The sequence below is a fragment of the Saccopteryx bilineata genome, chromosome 2 (genome assembly GCF_036850765.1).
Source record: "Saccopteryx bilineata isolate mSacBil1 chromosome 2, mSacBil1_pri_phased_curated, whole genome shotgun sequence".
In the NCBI taxonomy this organism is placed as follows: Eukaryota; Metazoa; Chordata; class Mammalia; order Chiroptera; family Emballonuridae; genus Saccopteryx; species Saccopteryx bilineata.
Genome location: NC_089491.1, coordinates 393,809,148 through 393,825,029, shown reverse-complemented (window position 1 = coordinate 393,825,029; position 15,882 = coordinate 393,809,148). Strand labels below are relative to the sequence as shown.

Genomic DNA, 15,882 nt, shown 5'->3' with positions numbered 1-15,882 from the left:
TACCAGCATGCCTTGGGGCTCTGCCCTTGCCCAGTGCAGGCAAGGGACGAGGGTGAGCGGCTGCCGCGTGCCAAGCTCTGCATGAGGCTCCTGGTGCTGGGTGACTGCTCACCCCTCGTGGGGTGAGTTCAGCACTGTCTCATTCTGCAGATGGAGACACTGAGGTTCGTGGGAGGCCTGCAGTGCACCCTGAGTCACTCGGCTGGGAAGTGGCAGAGCTGGGCCTCGAAGGCAGGTTTGTGCGACGTCAAAGCCAGTGTTTGTCACTGCAGGGCTGTGCTGCATCCGTAGTTCCTGTTACGTTTCTCTTAGACTCCGGGCTTGGGGGGGGGTGGCCATGCCCATTTCAATGCCGTCTGTGTGTGTGTGTGCGCGCGCGTGTGTGTGTCCCTCTCTCTCGTGGTGGTTGGCACGGTGCTTTGCCTGTAGTAGATGTTCAATAAATGCTTGCAGCCGGGACGATTGGGGTCGTGACCTATGCAGAGGGCTCCTCACTTTGCTTTTCTGCCCCCACCTGCAGAGCCGTGGGGGAGGGGCACAGACTAAGGGTTCGGAGACTGGAGACTCCAGGCTCTGGATAAAGAGTGGGCTCCGAGCAGGCTATTCAGGATGATGACCCTTGGAGGCTGGACTGATAGGGCTGGCCAAACTGAGTCAGGGCCACTGCTTGGGGAATGGATTCTTTTCTTTTCTTTTAGCCAGAGGGGCAGGGGACAGGCAGGGACAGACAGACAGGAAGGGAGAGAGATGAGAAGCATCAACTTGTTGCATCACTTCAGTTGTTCATCGATTGCTTTCTCATGCGTGCCTTGACTGGGGTGGGGTGGGGGTCGGCTTCAGCTGAGCCCAGAGATCCCTTGCTCAAACCAGAGACCGTGGGCTCAAGCCACTGACCTTGGGCTTCAAGTTACCAAACATCGGGTCATGTCTATGACCCCATGTTCAAACTGGTGACCTCGGGGTTTTGAACCTGGGCCCTCAGCATCCTGGGTCGATGCTCTATCTACTGTGCCACCCCCTGGTCAGGCAGGGGATGGATTCTGACTGAGCAGGGGTTTGGATGCAGTGAGAGCTGTTTCTGACCAAGCTCCTAGGCTTGGGACTTCTGGGAGGACCCACATGAGAGAAGTGCGTTCTTTGGTGGCCAGGGTCCTTTCTGGTGTGGGTGTCCCCTGTAGCACCAGAGGTTGATGGGAGGAGAGGGGTGGTGGGCAAAAAACCCCAAACCAGTAACGATCCAAAGCTGCAGTGCTTGCTGAGCAGCTTCTGTGTGTCAGGTACTGGGTACGCCATTTGTGCCCTAACCCCATTTTACAGATGAGGAAACTGAGGCTTCGAGCCGTTAAGGTCGAGCTTGGATCTGACTCCAAGTGTGTCTGTTTCGGCTCCGCTGACCTTTTTATTTTTATTTTTTGTATTTTTCTGAAGCTGGAAACGGGGAGAGACAGACTCCCGCAGGCACCCGACCGGGATCCACCCGGCACACCCACCAGGGGGCGATGCTCTGCCCACCAGGGGGCGATGCTCTGCCCCTCCAGGGCGTCGCTCTGCCGCAACCAGAGCCACTCTAGCACCTGGGGCAGAGGCCAAGGAGCCATCCCTAGCGCCCGGGCCATCTTTGCTCCAATGGAGCCTCAGCTGCGGGAGGGGAAGAGAGAGACAGAGAGGAAGGGGGGGGGTGGAGAAGCAAATGGGCGCTTCTCCTATGTGCCCTGGCCGGGAATCGAACCCGGGTCCCCTGCATGCCGGGCCGACGCTCTACTGCTGAGCCAACTGGCCAGGGCCGTCCGCTGACCTCTTTTGTGTCATGCCAATCTCCGCTGACCCCCACGTGGCTTCTCTGAAGGCCCAGGGTCTTGTTTTCAGACCTCCTAGATATGGAACCGTAGAGGAGAGACATACCCTCCGGGGCAGTTCCTAAGAGCTTGGAGGTGACAGGTGCTGGCCGCGCAGCCCAGCTCTTTTCAGAGGGCAGCCCAGGCAGTGGGGACCACAGGTTTGCTGGGCCAGGAACTGGGGACACTTCTTCCATGGACCTGCCTGCCAGGAAGGTGGAGCACACACGACCGGCATCACTGCCGAGGGGCATCACTGCTGAGGGCATCACTGCCGAGGGCATCACTGCCGAGGGGCCGTGCTGAGGGGCATCACTGCCGAGGGGCATCACTGCCGAGGGCATCACTGCCGAGGGGCATCACTGCTGAGGGCATCACTGCCGAGGGCATCACTGCCGAGGGGCCGTGCTGAGGGGCATCACTGCCGAGGGGCATCACTGCCGAGGGCATCACTGCCGAGGGCATCACTGCCGAGGGCATCACTGCTGAGGGGCCGTGCTGAGGGGCATCACTGCCGAGGGGCATCACTGCCGAGGGCATCACTGCCGAGGGCATCACTGCCGAGGGCATCACTGCCGAGGGGCATCACTGCCGAGGGCATCACTGCTGAGGGGCATCACTGCCGAGGGGCCTCACTGCCGAGGGGCATCACTGCCGAGGGCATCACTGCCGAGGGCATCACTGCCGAGGGGCCTCACTGCCGAGGGCATCACTGCCGAGGGCATCACTGCCGAGGGGCCTCACTGCCGAGGGGCATCACTGCTGAGGGCATCACTGCCGAGGGCATCACTGCCGAGGGGCATCACTGCCGAGGGGCCGTGCTGAGGCCGAGCGTGGCCCCAGGCCACCCAGTGCCGGGGAGGCCCTGGGGGACATGCAGGCTGTGATGGACTGACACGTGTGACCTCCCTTCAGTCCTGCCCGGCCCGCTGGGTGGCCTCGCCCAGGCTGCTGCTCCCTCTGAGTCTCCGTTTCTCTCTTTGTAACGTCTGGACTGGTCTCCTCACCTCCAGGGGCTCTAGCACCGGCGATGGCTGGTACTGTGAGGAGGCTCTTTGGGCTTCTGCCATCTCATCTGGAAAACGGGCGTCTTGGTAGTGCTCAGGATAATGCCGGGAATATTGAGTGAAACTCCACTCCGAGTCCAGAGCCCAGGAGGTCCTCCTAAGTGGCCTCTGTCGCTTGTGTTTTGTTTTGGTTTTTTTTACATTTTTTTTTTCACTTTTCTGAAGCTGGAAATGGGGAGGCAGTCAGACAGACTCCCGCATGCGCCCGACCGGGATCCACCCAGCACACCCACCAGGGGGCGATGCTCTGCCCATCTGGGGCGTCGCTCTGTTGCAACCAGAGCCATTCTAGCGCCTGAGGCAGAGGGCACAGAGCCATCCCCAGCGCCCAGGCAAACTTTGCTCCAATGGAGCCTTGGCTGCGGGAGGGGAAGAGAGACAGAGAGGAAGGAGAGGGGGAGGGGTGGAGAAGCAGATGGGCGCTTCTCCTGTGTGCCCTGGCCGGGAATCGAACCCAGGACTCCTGCACGCCAGGCCGACGCTCTACCACTGAGCCAACTGGCCAGGGCCTTGTGTTGTTTTTGGTGTTATTAGAGGTGCCCTTAGAACTTTGGGCTGAAATTCCCAGTTCCTCATCTTCCCAAGCCCGTGCCTGGCAGGACTGTGCTTCCTGCATCCTGTGGCAGGTGGGGCCGTGTGCCCACTTCCGGCCAGTGAGATTTGTGTCTCTCCCAGGTGGGGCATTTCTCTGCTAGGAGATGCCAGGCTCTTCCCTCCCCGGGCAGCCCTTCCAGGTGTGTGTGCTCGGTGGGCGGGGCCGCCCTGCCCCCTGGCGCTGGCTGTGGGGCCTGAGCCTGAAACAAACCGTTGTTGTGCGAGGCCCTTGAGATTTGAGGGTTTGTTCCAACAACAAAGCCCATCCAGACTGGTGCATCCTGACTGTCAGACCATCATTCTTCTCCAAGTGTGACCCCCCCCTCAGGGGTCCGTCCAGGAGAACAATGAGCTAGCTATAGAGGAGACCTGGGGGAAAAAAGCCAGAACTGGATCGTTGACCGATTTCTAGACTTGTTTCACTCGGAGGCTCACTCATTCCTTGACCTTCTCACAAATTTGTTTACATCATGCATTCGCTCGGCAAACATCTCTTAAAGCAACTGTGTTACAGGCCCCCCAGGGAGCTTACAGGACACGGGGGGGGGGGGAGCTGGGGCTGGCTCTGCAGAGGGGCAGGACACGGCCCAGGGGAGGTAGGGGTCTGGATGCCCGCGCGTGGGTGGGCTCAGAGCTGGGGGGTGCGGAGAGGGCGGGGTGGGCATTGGACTTGCAGAGCCCGGCAGAGAGAAGGAATGGCGTTCAGGGCAGGGGTCCTGCTTGAGCAACAGCTGAGAAGCAGCAGGGACCTGGGCAGTTGGGTCTGGGCCGCAGAGAGGGGGCTGGGGCGGAGGGAAACTGGCCTCTCGCCCAGCCCAGCGCGTGGGGCAGAAAGATGAGGATGAGTTGTAGGTAGGAGGGAGGGAAGGAGGGAGGGAGGGAGGGAGGGAGGGAGGGAGGGAGACAGACAGACTGCAGGCTGGGCTGAGGACCCAAGCGGCAGAGACCTAACAGGGTCTGAAGCAGAGGCAGGGGCACAGGAGGAGCTCAGGGCTGGGTGGCCGGTGGGCGTGGGCAGCATCGCAGCCTAGGGCGGCAGCGGGCGGCGTGGGGACTCCCTGCACAGTGACGGGGACACTCTGGGGAATCCATGCAGAGTGGGTGCCCGAGTGACACTTAGGGGAGGCGTCCGGCGTGCGGGCTGGTTCGTGGACTGAACATGGAAGGAAAATCAGATCTACCCTTCCCTCCGAGAGCAAATCACGGATGTGGGGACCAGAGCCTACGCCGGGGGTGGGGTGGAGGGGCCATGTCTCTCCCTTGTGCCTTCTCAGGAAAAATAATATAATAATTGAGACTCCGGCAGGGGGAACCTTTTTTTAAAAAGGATTTCACCATTCAAAGGGAGGCTTTCCCGTCTTGAACAACAGTATGTTTTACTCGTTCCCCACGTTTACCGAGCCCCTACTATGTGCCAGGGCTGTTCTAAGCGCACATCAGTGAACAAAGCAGAGGTCCCTGCCCTGCTGGAGCTTCTGCTCTGGTGGGAGTCCGTACGACAAAGGGGAGCAGATGGTGGCAAATGCAACGAGGAAGAAAAATACAGCAGGAAGAGGCTCAGGAGCAGGGGAGGTGTTTGCAATTTTAAACTGGGGAGTTAGGACAGCCTCACTTAGCGGGTAACCTGTGAGCCGGAGACCTGAGGGAGGGAGGGGGGCCTTGTGGATGCCCGGGGGAAGGGCACCGCAGGCAGAGGGAATGGCTGTGCAAAGACCCCAAGGCAGAAACATGTTTCACGTGTTGCATATATAGCAAAGGGGCCAGTGTGACCAGAGCAGAGTCAGCGAGAGTGCTCATGAGAGGCCTTCAGGCTGTGGACAGGACTTCAGCTTTCATTCTGAGGGAGGTAGAGGCCATTCGAGCCATGCCCAGAGCTAATTTAGGAGCTCACAGGCTCCTTGGGGATTTGGGGGGGGTTCCAACAGAACGTGGAGAGACCCCAGGAGAAGGTTCCTGGGGTCCTCAGCCCCTGCAGCCTGACCCGGACCTCAGAGGCCACAGCCGTATGGGCCAAGCTGACCCCACCCCCCAGAAGTGGAGAAGTGGGTGCCCTGACCTCTCAGACCTTGCTGGAGCCATCCTGGCCACCCTGCCTTTCCTGCTCCTGCCCTTCCTTATGCCCACCCTCCTCTCTGTTCCCTTCTGCTGCCCACCTGCCTCCCTCGGAGGACCCCTCAGCCTGTGGGTGCTCTCTGCCTGTCGATGGCCCGGAGGTGGCCGCGGGGGTGGGAGCTGGCCCCTTGCCCTTGATGGACTCTGGGGAGCTCAAGCCTCCGGTTTCGCTGACAGCACACGTCCCTGGCAGCCTAGGCTGAATGAACGAGGAACTGGCCCTCCCCTCCTGCTCTTCCCCTCGCACTGCTCTCGAAGATGAAACTGGAGGGGTGGGGGCAGGGAGGACCAGGCGAGCCCCACCCCCACACAGAAGGGTGGAACCTCAGTGTCTCTGAGGCGGGATCTGGATTTGGTGGGTGAATGAGTCACTGTCCCTCACACCTCCTTGCACAGCTGCTGTGACGTCCCCCCGGCAGCGTGTCCCTCGTCACAGTGGAGACTCAGGGATTCTCTGTGTCTGTCCCCCCCACCCCACCCCACCCTGTCCCTGCCCCTCCCCGGCAGCCGTCTCTTGCCCACACTCCCCTCTGAGTAGCGAGGGGTTGCAGACCAGGTGGGGGGCACAGTCTGGAGACCAGGCCCCTGTCCTGTCCTGGGCTGGGTGCCAGTGAACGGATGAGCCGTTCTGTCTCTGTACTCAACAGCGTTAAGTCCACGTGGGAACAGCCGGAACATTCTAGCTTTGTAACCAGATGGGAGGTGGCGTTGGACCCGGCGCTGGGGTGGGGGTGGGGCCCTGCTGCTTTGGGCGCAAAGGGAACACTTTATCTTCCAGTTCTCTGTGGGCCTTCCCTGCCATCGGGTGTGGAGTGGGCCAGAGCCCTCCATTTTCCAGGGGATAAGACCGAGTCCCAGTGAGCAAAAGGGGCTTACATTGAAAGAGAAAGAGGAGCCTAGCCTGACCAGGCGGTGGCGCAGTGGATAGAGCGTCGGACTGGGATGCAGAGGACCCAGGTTCGAGACCCCGAGGTCACCAGCTTGAGCATGGGCTCATCTGGTTTGAGCAAAAGCTCACCAGCTTGGACCCAAGGTCGCTGGCTTGAGCACTCGGTCTGCTGAAGGCCCTGTCTGTCTGTCCCTGTCTATCCCTCTCTCTGACTCTCTCTCTGTCTCTATTTAAAAAAAAAAAAAGAGGGTACAGTGTCTCCCCCACCAGCCATTCAGGGGAGCAGCCTGGAACCCGCGCCCTGAAACCACAGTGGCCACTTACGGAGGGAGGGCCTGCTGTGTGCCAGCCCCTGGCTGCCCGGGGAGGAGGAGAGTTTATCCGGTCTCGGGGAGGAGGCGGCGCTGGGAGACGTGGGGCTGTCTGCTGGGCCCCGTGGGGCAGTTCGGGGCGCGACCCTCTCCGTCTCCCTCCGTTTTGGTCTCCCACACACTCAGAAACCCTCCTCCCGGCCCCCGGGTGCCCGCTGCCCTGACTTCCTTCTCATCACCCACCCCTCCGGAGGCCCTGCCCACCTTCTGGCCTTCAGCTCTAGTGACCACTGTGCCCCAGTGCCTGTTGGCGGACTCTCCCTGCAGCTGCCCCAACACGCAGGTCGCCGTGGGGCGCTCCAGTCCCGGCCTGGAGCGGCTGGCAGGCTCCCCTTGGCCGCCTTCCCAAGGGCTCCTTCCTGCACAGCCCCGGGTCTGCCCTCTCCACCCCCACACCCCTCCAGGCCCCTGGCCTCACTGTGGCCCTGAGCGGCCTCCTCTGGCTTCGCGACGGCCTCCGGGCCTGATCTGGAGCCCGTTGGGCCTTGGGAAGGTAGGGCTCCTCCCTGGGTGAACCCTAATAGCAGGTCCTAATAAAGGGATAGATGTGAGGGCATCTGTGTGGGCAGAGGGCCTGGGCTCTGCTCGGAGTCTTGAGGGGCCCACAGGTCCCGGAGCGTGCTTCGAATCTTGAGTCCCCTCCCCACGGCCCTCCCACGGGGCAGTGCAGCTCCTGGACTTGGAAAGCTGTCTGTCGTGGAGCCAGGGGCGGGCAGTTCCCAGAGCTAGGATTTCAGGAGGAAGTCCTCTCGTACGGACATTCACTCCTAGATGCCAGCCCACGACGGCAGCTCAGTCACGCACACACACGCACGCACACGCTCAGACACGCCCACGTGCCCCTGCCACTCGCGGTCACATTCATGGACACTCATACCCCGTTCTCACGCCCTTCCACTGCCAGCTGGGCCTTGGCCACACAAGAACATACACACTCGTCTCAAGGCCCCGAGGACGCGGGGCACGCAGAGACACACGTGCACAGGCGCCTACGTGGGCTGTGGCGCACACCCACCAGTCCAGGGGTGGCGGTCCCAGCCACGGTGACTCAGAAGCCAGCTCTTCAAGGAGGAAGAGCCGATGACTCCTGGGAAACCTGTCCCGTGAACATACACACGGATGCACACGGCACGCACGCGTGCACACGGCACACACGCGTGCACACAGCACACCCACAGCAGGAGGCTCACCCCCACTGCTTGGGTAGAGCTCTCTGCTCCCCCTCTCGGTGGGGTCTCATCCCCCAGAACTCCGTGCAGAGGCCATCTCACAGCCTGGACCCAGGCTCTTGAGGGCCCCTTGCCCCCTGGGAAATGCTGGCACAGGCCGCCCTCAGGGCAGGCCCCCGTGGCTGTGTGGGGGCTGGTGGCAGGCGGCTGGCCGTGCCCCTGTGATTGGCATAAGGTGTTCTCCCTGCACTCTGGCCCCTTGCCCAGCTCAGATGTACCCCGTCTCCAGTGCCACCACGGCCATGCTCCCTCCAGCGTCACAGGGAGACTGAGACAAGGAGGTGGGCAGAGGCCGCTCCAAGGACATCCGGGCACATCTTCCCCCCGTTCCCTGCCTCGTTTGAGACTGAAAGTCCCCTCAGAAGTTCATCTGTTTTTGTTTTGTTTTTATGTGAGAGAGAGAAAGAGACAGGAAGGGATAGCGATGAGAAGCATCAACTCGTAGTGGCAGCACTGTAGTTGTTCGTTGATTGCTTCTCATACGTGCCTTGACCAAGGTGTCAGCCGAGCCAGTGACCCCTTGCTCAGGCCGGCGACCTTGGGGTTTCGAGCCTGGGTCCTCCGCGTCCCAGGTCGATGCTCGACCCCCTGTGCCACCGCCTGGTCAGGCAGAAACTCATGCCTCTTAGAGGTGAAGACTTCAGAGTTATTTTCTCCGGAGGGCCAGACAAGTCAAGGGTCTTGTTCAAGGTCATGCAGCAGGTCCATGGCACAGACCAGCCGGACACCCCAGAGCTCCCCTGGTGGGGCTCCCTGCGTGTACGTGGGAGGGGGCCTGAGGGGTAGCAGGCAGGAGGGAGGAGGCAGGGCCAGGTTAGCACTCAGCCTCCCCTTTCCCCTCTCCGCTCCCTCTTCGCCTCCCCTGGGTTTGTTTGGAGAATGACTCACAGGAATGCAGCAAAATCCTGATGGATCGGAAGGCAGGGCCGGAGAAGTACCAGAGACCATCCAGAATGGGGGGGGAGAGCAGGACAGGGCTGGGGGGGGCAGCGGGCAGATTTGGGAGCCCTGTGTGTAGATGGGGAGACCGAGGCCCTAGGAGAATGCTGCCCACCCTGGGCCCTCCTTCACCAGCGTGAATGTGCGTGCACACAGACACACACACACAGACACACACAGACACACACACAGACACACACACACACAGACACACACACACACACACACACACACACGCCCGGCTGCAGCAGCAAGCCAGGACTCCAGCCCTTCTGCCTTCTCTCTGGACGTGTATCCTCAGCTTTCTAAACCCCTGTGCCCCTGTGCACTGGGGACGGGCCGGTGGTTCACAGTGTGTGTGGCACTGAGGTGACTCACAGGGACCCTTCCAGGTTGCAGGTGTTATCCCTGAATTCCTCGTGGCCCTCAGCGTAGGTGCTATTCACTCAGTCCTTGAACAAGGCTTCCCCAGGGCCAGTGTGGGAAGGGGTGGGGAGTGGGGGCCGTCACAGCCCTGCCCCCCCCAGCTCTCCGGACAGGGCCCTGGAAGGGCAGTGAGGCAGAGTCTCTCAGAAGACACAAGGATGGAGCTGAGACCAGGCCAGGCCAGGTGGACTCAGCCAGGGAGCCTTGCAGGGGAGGACTCCTCTGTCCTGGGGGGAAAGCCGTCCTGGGTGCCACCTCTGAGGAACAACAGACATTCGCCGGCTTGGGTCTCACAGCCTCCTGCCTGTGGAGGGCCCGCCTGACAGAGGCAGCCCCGGGCCCCAGAGCCAGGACCCCCGTGCCCCCAAGGCCCAGCCTCTCCGTGCCGCTGAGGGCTGCCCTGGGGGTGCTCAGCCCTGGACGACCAGACCTGTGTTTTCCAGAGACGGAGGAATTTGGATTTCCCTGTGCCCTCTCCCGGCTCAGCGAACAAAAGGCACAGTGTGGCTGAAACGGCACATGTCCGCCGGCACAGGGCCGCCCGTTCATAATGCGTGTTCTGTGCGCGCTGGGGTTCCGTGTCTGCCCTTGTACGTTGTTTACACTCTCGGGGACAGCGCGGATATTCACTGAGCTGGAACCTGGGGCTGGGTGTGAGCAGGACATCAAGTGACCGGCTGCCTTTTTAGTGGGGGTGGGGGCGGGGACCAGGGGGTGGACAGGGAGATATGTCAGGTGATAAGTATTAGGGAGAAGAAGAAGGCGGGGCTACAGGATAGAGGGCTGGGGACGCTAAGCCCACACGACTGGACACGCAGAAGTGTGCCCGGGAGGAAGGAGCGGCCAGCGCAGCCGGGCCCTGCTGTGCGCTGTGTGCGAAAAGCCGTGAGGGGTCCAGCGTGGCCATCCCATTGTGGCCACTGCAGCAAAGGAGCCACGGGGAGGGAGGGTGGGGGGGTGTGAGGTCAAAGGCAGCAGGGGTCAGGTGGCACAGGGAATGGCTGGTCCTGGGGTAGGTTTGGTTTGACTCCTGTGTGAGGTGGGAGCCCCGGAGGGTTCTGAGGGAGGGAGGGAGGGACGAGGTTCTCGGGGGTTTAGGGGGCTCCCTCTGGCTGCAGGAGGGCCGAAGGGGGTGGGGGGTGGGTGCAGGGAGGTCAGGGGTGACAGCACTGGTCCGCCACCAAGACAAGCAGATGGATGAGTCGCAGGCAGCATGGGAGGCTGGGGCGGGCCTGCTCGATGGGTCTGGGTCTCCTTGTGGGGGTGGGGGTGGGGGTGGGGGTGAAGATGTTCTGAAAGTCGATGGTGGTGATCGTAGCACAATGCTGACGATACACGAAACCCACGTGAAGCGGGCGCTGCCTCTCAGTTTTAAAGATCTGCAACATTGATACCCACAGGAAGATGGAAGGAAACAGTAACTCTCTGGGCGGGGGACGGGGGGGGGGGGGGGGGGGGGCGGGGAAACCTGGACTCCTTTTTCCCTTTGCCCTTCTGTCTACTTTCCAACTTGAAAGGTCAAATGTAGGTGTTTCCCTCTAAAATAAACAAAGACTTGGTGATCTGGGTTGGGGGGTGAGGAGGGTGGACAGAGAATTGATTTGGAAGGGCTGGCTGCCCACATCCTCCGGGCCCGTCCAGCTCTGTCTGTCTGTCTGTCTGTCTGTCCGCCGGGCGTCCACATATCTCAGGTTAGGGGCAGGAGCGAGTGCTCGCTCGGCCCCCAGGGCTGACCTTCTGGAATTCCATCCCTGCTCACAGGGCCTTGGTCAAGTGATAGAACCAGAGGTCCCATGGGTCCTCCGCTGTGTGGCGTCCGGGTTGTCTGCATGACGCCCCCCACCCGGAGACCCCCTTTTCCTGTTTGCACCCCTTCAGCCAGAGGTCACTCACCAACGCCCCAGGCAACTGGCTCATTCCATTTCTGGGCAGCTGTGCCTGTTAGCAAGCTGGCTCTTCCTTATATGGAGGTGAACTCCGTCTTCCCTTTGCTTCTACTCCTTGTCAGCTCCCTCCCTGAGCCCCGGTTTCCGGGTCTGTGGCGTGGGGTGCCCGGGCCCCTCCCTTCCCCAGCCTCCCTTTGGGACATTGTAAAGGGGCTCAGGGACCAGTAGTGGAGAACACGGTTGCTGCTAGCCTGGCACAGGGGGACAAAGTGTGTGGGGGCTGCCCCAGCCGCACAACTGCTGGAATCTCCAAATTAAACATTCAGACCCTCCCCGTGAAGTTGGAATTCGATAGTTATCCCAGAGATTGAAAACTGGGATCTCAGCCTGACCTGTGGTGGTGCAGTGGGATAAAGCGTCGACTTGGAACACTGAGGTCGCCGGTTCGAAACCTTGGGCTTGCCTGGTCAAGGCACATATGGGAGTTGATGCTTCCAGCTCCTCCCCACCTTCTCTCTCTCTCTCTCTCTCTCTCTCTCTCCCTCCCTCTCTCTCCTCTCTAAAATGAATAAATAAAATAAAAATTAAAAAAAAAAGAGATAGTTAAAAAAAAGAAAACTGGGATCTCTCCACAGGCCGGGAGGGACTAATAATCGCCAGAGCAAACGTTGATCAGGAGCCCACCGCGTGATAAGCCCAGTGACTTCCATGGACTAATTTTCCTCCGTCCTCAACATGGCCCGGGCCCTGCTGTCCTCCCATTTTAGATTTTTTTAAAAATTTATTTGTTTTTGGAGAGAGGAGAAAGAGAGAGAGAGAGAAGGGGGGGAAGAGCAGGAAGCATCAACTCCCATATGTGCCTTAACCAGGCAAACCCAGGGGTTTTTTTTTTTGTTTTTGTTTTTTGTATTTTTCTGAAGCTGGAAATGGGGAGAGACAGTCAGACAGACTCCCGCATGCGCCCGACCGGGATCCACCCGGCACGCCCACCAGGGGCGACGCTCTGCCCACCAGGGGGCGATGCTCTGCCCATCCTGGGCGTCGCCATATTGCGACCAGAGCCACTCTAGCGCCTGGGGCAGAGGCCAAGGAGCCATCCCCAGCGCCCGGGCCATCTTTGCTCCAATGGAGCCTCGGCTGCGGGAGGGGAAGAGAGAGACAGAGAGGAAGGAGAAGGGAAGGGGTGGAGGAGCAGATGGGCGCTTCTCCTGTGTGCCCTGGCCGGGAATTGGACCTCTGCACACCAGGCCGACGCTCTACCAATGAGCCAACCGGCCAGGGCAAGCACAGGGTTTTGAACTGACGACCTCAGTATTCCAGGTCGACGCTTTATCCACTGCGCCACCACAGGTCAGGCTGTGTTCCCATTTTAAAAGTGAAAAAAACCGAGACCCGTAATTGTCACGGGAGGCAGCCAGGTGTGATTCTCATGTCCCTGGTTTGGGAGTGGTGTGGGTGCTATAAGAAAGCTCACCGACGAGCCCTGGCTGAATGGCTTGGCTGGTTTGAGTGTTGTCCCGAAGTGCAGAGGTTGCCTGTTCGATCCCTGGTTAGGACACATACAGACACATTCTAAAATCAATTAAAAAAAATTTTTTTTTTAAGAAAGCTGACCAGTAAGCCTCCTTTCCACCACAGAATATGCAGTGTGTCCGTAAAGTCATGGTGCACTTTTGACCGGTCACAGGAAAGCAGCAAAAGACGACAGAAATGTGAAATCTGCGTTAAATAAAAGGAAAACCCTCCCAGTTTCTGTAGGATGATGTGGCAGCATGTGCGCATGTGCAGATGATGATGTAACACCGTGTATACAGTGGAGCAGCCCATGGCCATGCCAGTCGAGATGTGCACGGTACAGAGCAGGGGTCCCCAAACTTTTTACACAGGGGGCCAGTTCACTGTCCCTCAGACTGTTGGAGGGCTGGACTATAAAAAAAAAAACTATGAACAAATCCCTACGCACACTGCACATCTTATTTTAAAGTAAAAAAAAATGGGAACAAATACAATATTTAAAATAAAGAACAAGTAAATTTAAATCAACAAACTGACCAGTATTTCAATGGGAACTATGGGCCTGCTTTTGGCTAATGAGATGGTCAATGTCCGGTTCCATATTTGTCACTGCTAGCCGTAACAGGTGATATGACGCGCTTCCGGAGCCGTGATGCGTGCATCCCACGTCACCGGAAGTAGTACTGTATGTGAGCCATGCTGCGCTTTGTGGCGCCGCCACATACAGTGCTCCCGGAGCACAGGATGAGGATGGATCCTGTGCTCCTCTCACTGACCACCAGTGAAAGAGGTGCCCCTATCGGAGGTGCAGTGGGGGCCGGATAAATGGCTTCAGGGGGCCGCATGCGGCCCGCGGGCCGTAGTTTGGGGACTCCTGGTACAGAGGAAAGTTCAGTGTGTTCTGTGGCTCGCTAAATTCGAATCTGTGACCAAAGTGTAACATGAACATGGGCGCATTTACAACGAAGAGCAGTTGAAGGAAACCAGCAGTTTGGTGGAGAAACCCCGTTCTGGTGGGCCATCAGTCAGTGACGAGTCTGTAGAGGCTATACGGGACAGCTACCTAAGGAGCCCTAAAAAATCTGTGCGTGAGCCCACATCGAACTGCACTGAATAGGTATGAAACTGGGAGAGTTTTCCTTTTATTTGGTGCAGATTCCACATTTCTATCGTCTTTTGTTGCTTTCCTGTCAAAGTGCGCCGTGACTTTACGGACACACGGTGTATGGAAGCGGGCCTGGAAGGACACACTGGTCGTGGTTGATTGGACTTGGCTTTGGCCCTGGCAGTCTGTCGAGTGAAGGATCCTCACATCTGCTCTTGTAGCTGCCTCGTCTGGGCTTCTGGGCTTGGGAGGATTCTTCTGGTCTCTGGCTGTGAGCGTTTTGCTAAGTTTAGGGAAAGAGATGTGACGTGGCTTAGAAGTCTGCTTTCCAGGTCCTCTCCCTCCCCGCCCCCTGCTCCATCCTGTCAGGTGAGCTGCAGCTGGAGCAGAAGCATTATCCCTCTTCTCAGCCGTGTGGACGGGGCCCAGAGAGGGTGTGCAGCCGCCCAGGGACACACAGCTGGGATGCCGCAGAGCTGGACTTGCCCTGGGGGCCGGCAGGGGCACCTCTGCCACGTTAGGCTGTGTGGGAAGGTCGGAACCCGTGACGTCCTGCTCCAGTGACTCGAGTGGAGGCCTGGTGGGCGTCTGAGGCCGGGAGGAGCGTCCCCTCCCTTCCTCCACAGGTAGGCAAGGCCGGCTGCCCTGAGCCGGGGCTGGGAGAGACAGGGGAATAGGAGCAGCCCCGCCCGGGGCTCCTGAGCCCCGGGCGGGGCTTCCCTCGGGCCTCTCCTTGGCTCTCCGAGCCTCAGCTTGCTCATCTCTGAAGTGGACAGAGGAGTAGTTGGCAGTTAGTACCGTCTGCACGCCACCCTGTGACCCGTGGCCCCATCACCTGGGTCCTGCCGGGGAATCTGGGGATGAAGCCGGGCCAGGAGGGAAAGTACAGAACAAGAGCCTCCTCTTCTTCTCCCTTCTTCCCCCTCTCCTGCCCTCCACACCTCCCCCAGCCCCCCCTTCTTTCCCCACCCCCCTCATATCCGCAGCACGATGGATGTCCCGCCCACCCCACCTCTCCTTTTTTTTTTTTTTTTTTTTTTTTTTTCATCTTTTCTGAAGCTGGAAACAGGGAGAGACAGTCAGACAGACTCCCGCATGCGCCCGACCGGGATCCACCCGGCACGCCCACCAGGGGGCGACGCTCTGCCCACCAGGGAGCGATGCTCTGCCCATCCTGGGCATCGCCATGTTGCAACCAGAGCCACTCTAGCGCCTGGGGCAGAGGCCAAGGAGCCATCCCCAGCGCCCGGGCCATCTTTTGCTCCAATGGAGCCTTGGCTGCGGGAGGGGAAGAGAGAGACAGAGAGGAAGGCGCAGCGGAGGGGTGGAGAAGCAAATGGGCGCTTCTGGCCCTGGCCGGTTGGCTCAGCGGTAGAGCATCGGCCTGGTGTGCGGGGGACCCGGGTTCGATTCCCGGCCAGGGCACATAGGAGAAGTGCCCATTTGCTTCTCCACCCCCACCCCCTCCTTCCTCTCTGTCTCTCTCTTCCCCTCCCGCAGCCAAGGCTCCATTGGAGCAAAAATATGGCCCGGGCGCTGGGGATGGCTCCTTGGCCTCTGCCCCAGGCGCTAGAGTGGCTCTGGTCGCCGCAGAGCGACCTCCCGGAGGGGCAGAGCATCGCTCCCTGGTGGGCAGAGCGTCACCTCTGGTGGGCGTGCCGGGTGGATCCCGGTTGGGCGCATGCGGGAGTCTGTCTGACTGTCTCTCCCCATTTCCAGCTTCAGAAAAATATATAAAACAAAACAAAACAAAACAAAACAAAACAAATGGGTGCTTCTCCTATGTGCCCTGGCCGGGAATCGAACCCGGGTCCTCCGCACGCTAGGCCGACGCTCTACCGCTGAGCCAACCGGCCAGGGCCCCACCTCTCCTTTTTGATCAGCGGTCTCTTCTCCATCCTTCCAGAGGTGGTC

General features: G+C 59.8%; 2 protein-coding genes across 3 annotated transcripts in view; one reads left to right on the top strand and one right to left on the bottom strand.

Moving 5' to 3' along the window:
• RASD1 (ras related dexamethasone induced 1) overlaps window positions 1–319 on the bottom strand; it is a 129,369-nt gene extending 129,050 nt beyond the window's left edge. Inside the window, exon 1 of the mRNA XM_066264479.1 lies at window positions 315–319. The gene's annotated coding sequence lies outside the window, so the exon portion shown is untranslated. The remainder of the gene's footprint in view (window positions 1–314) is intronic.
• The window catches only part of RAI1 (retinoic acid induced 1), a 130,865-nt gene that overhangs the window by 20,486 nt on the left and 94,497 nt on the right, over window positions 1–15,882 (top strand). The window lies entirely within an intron of this gene.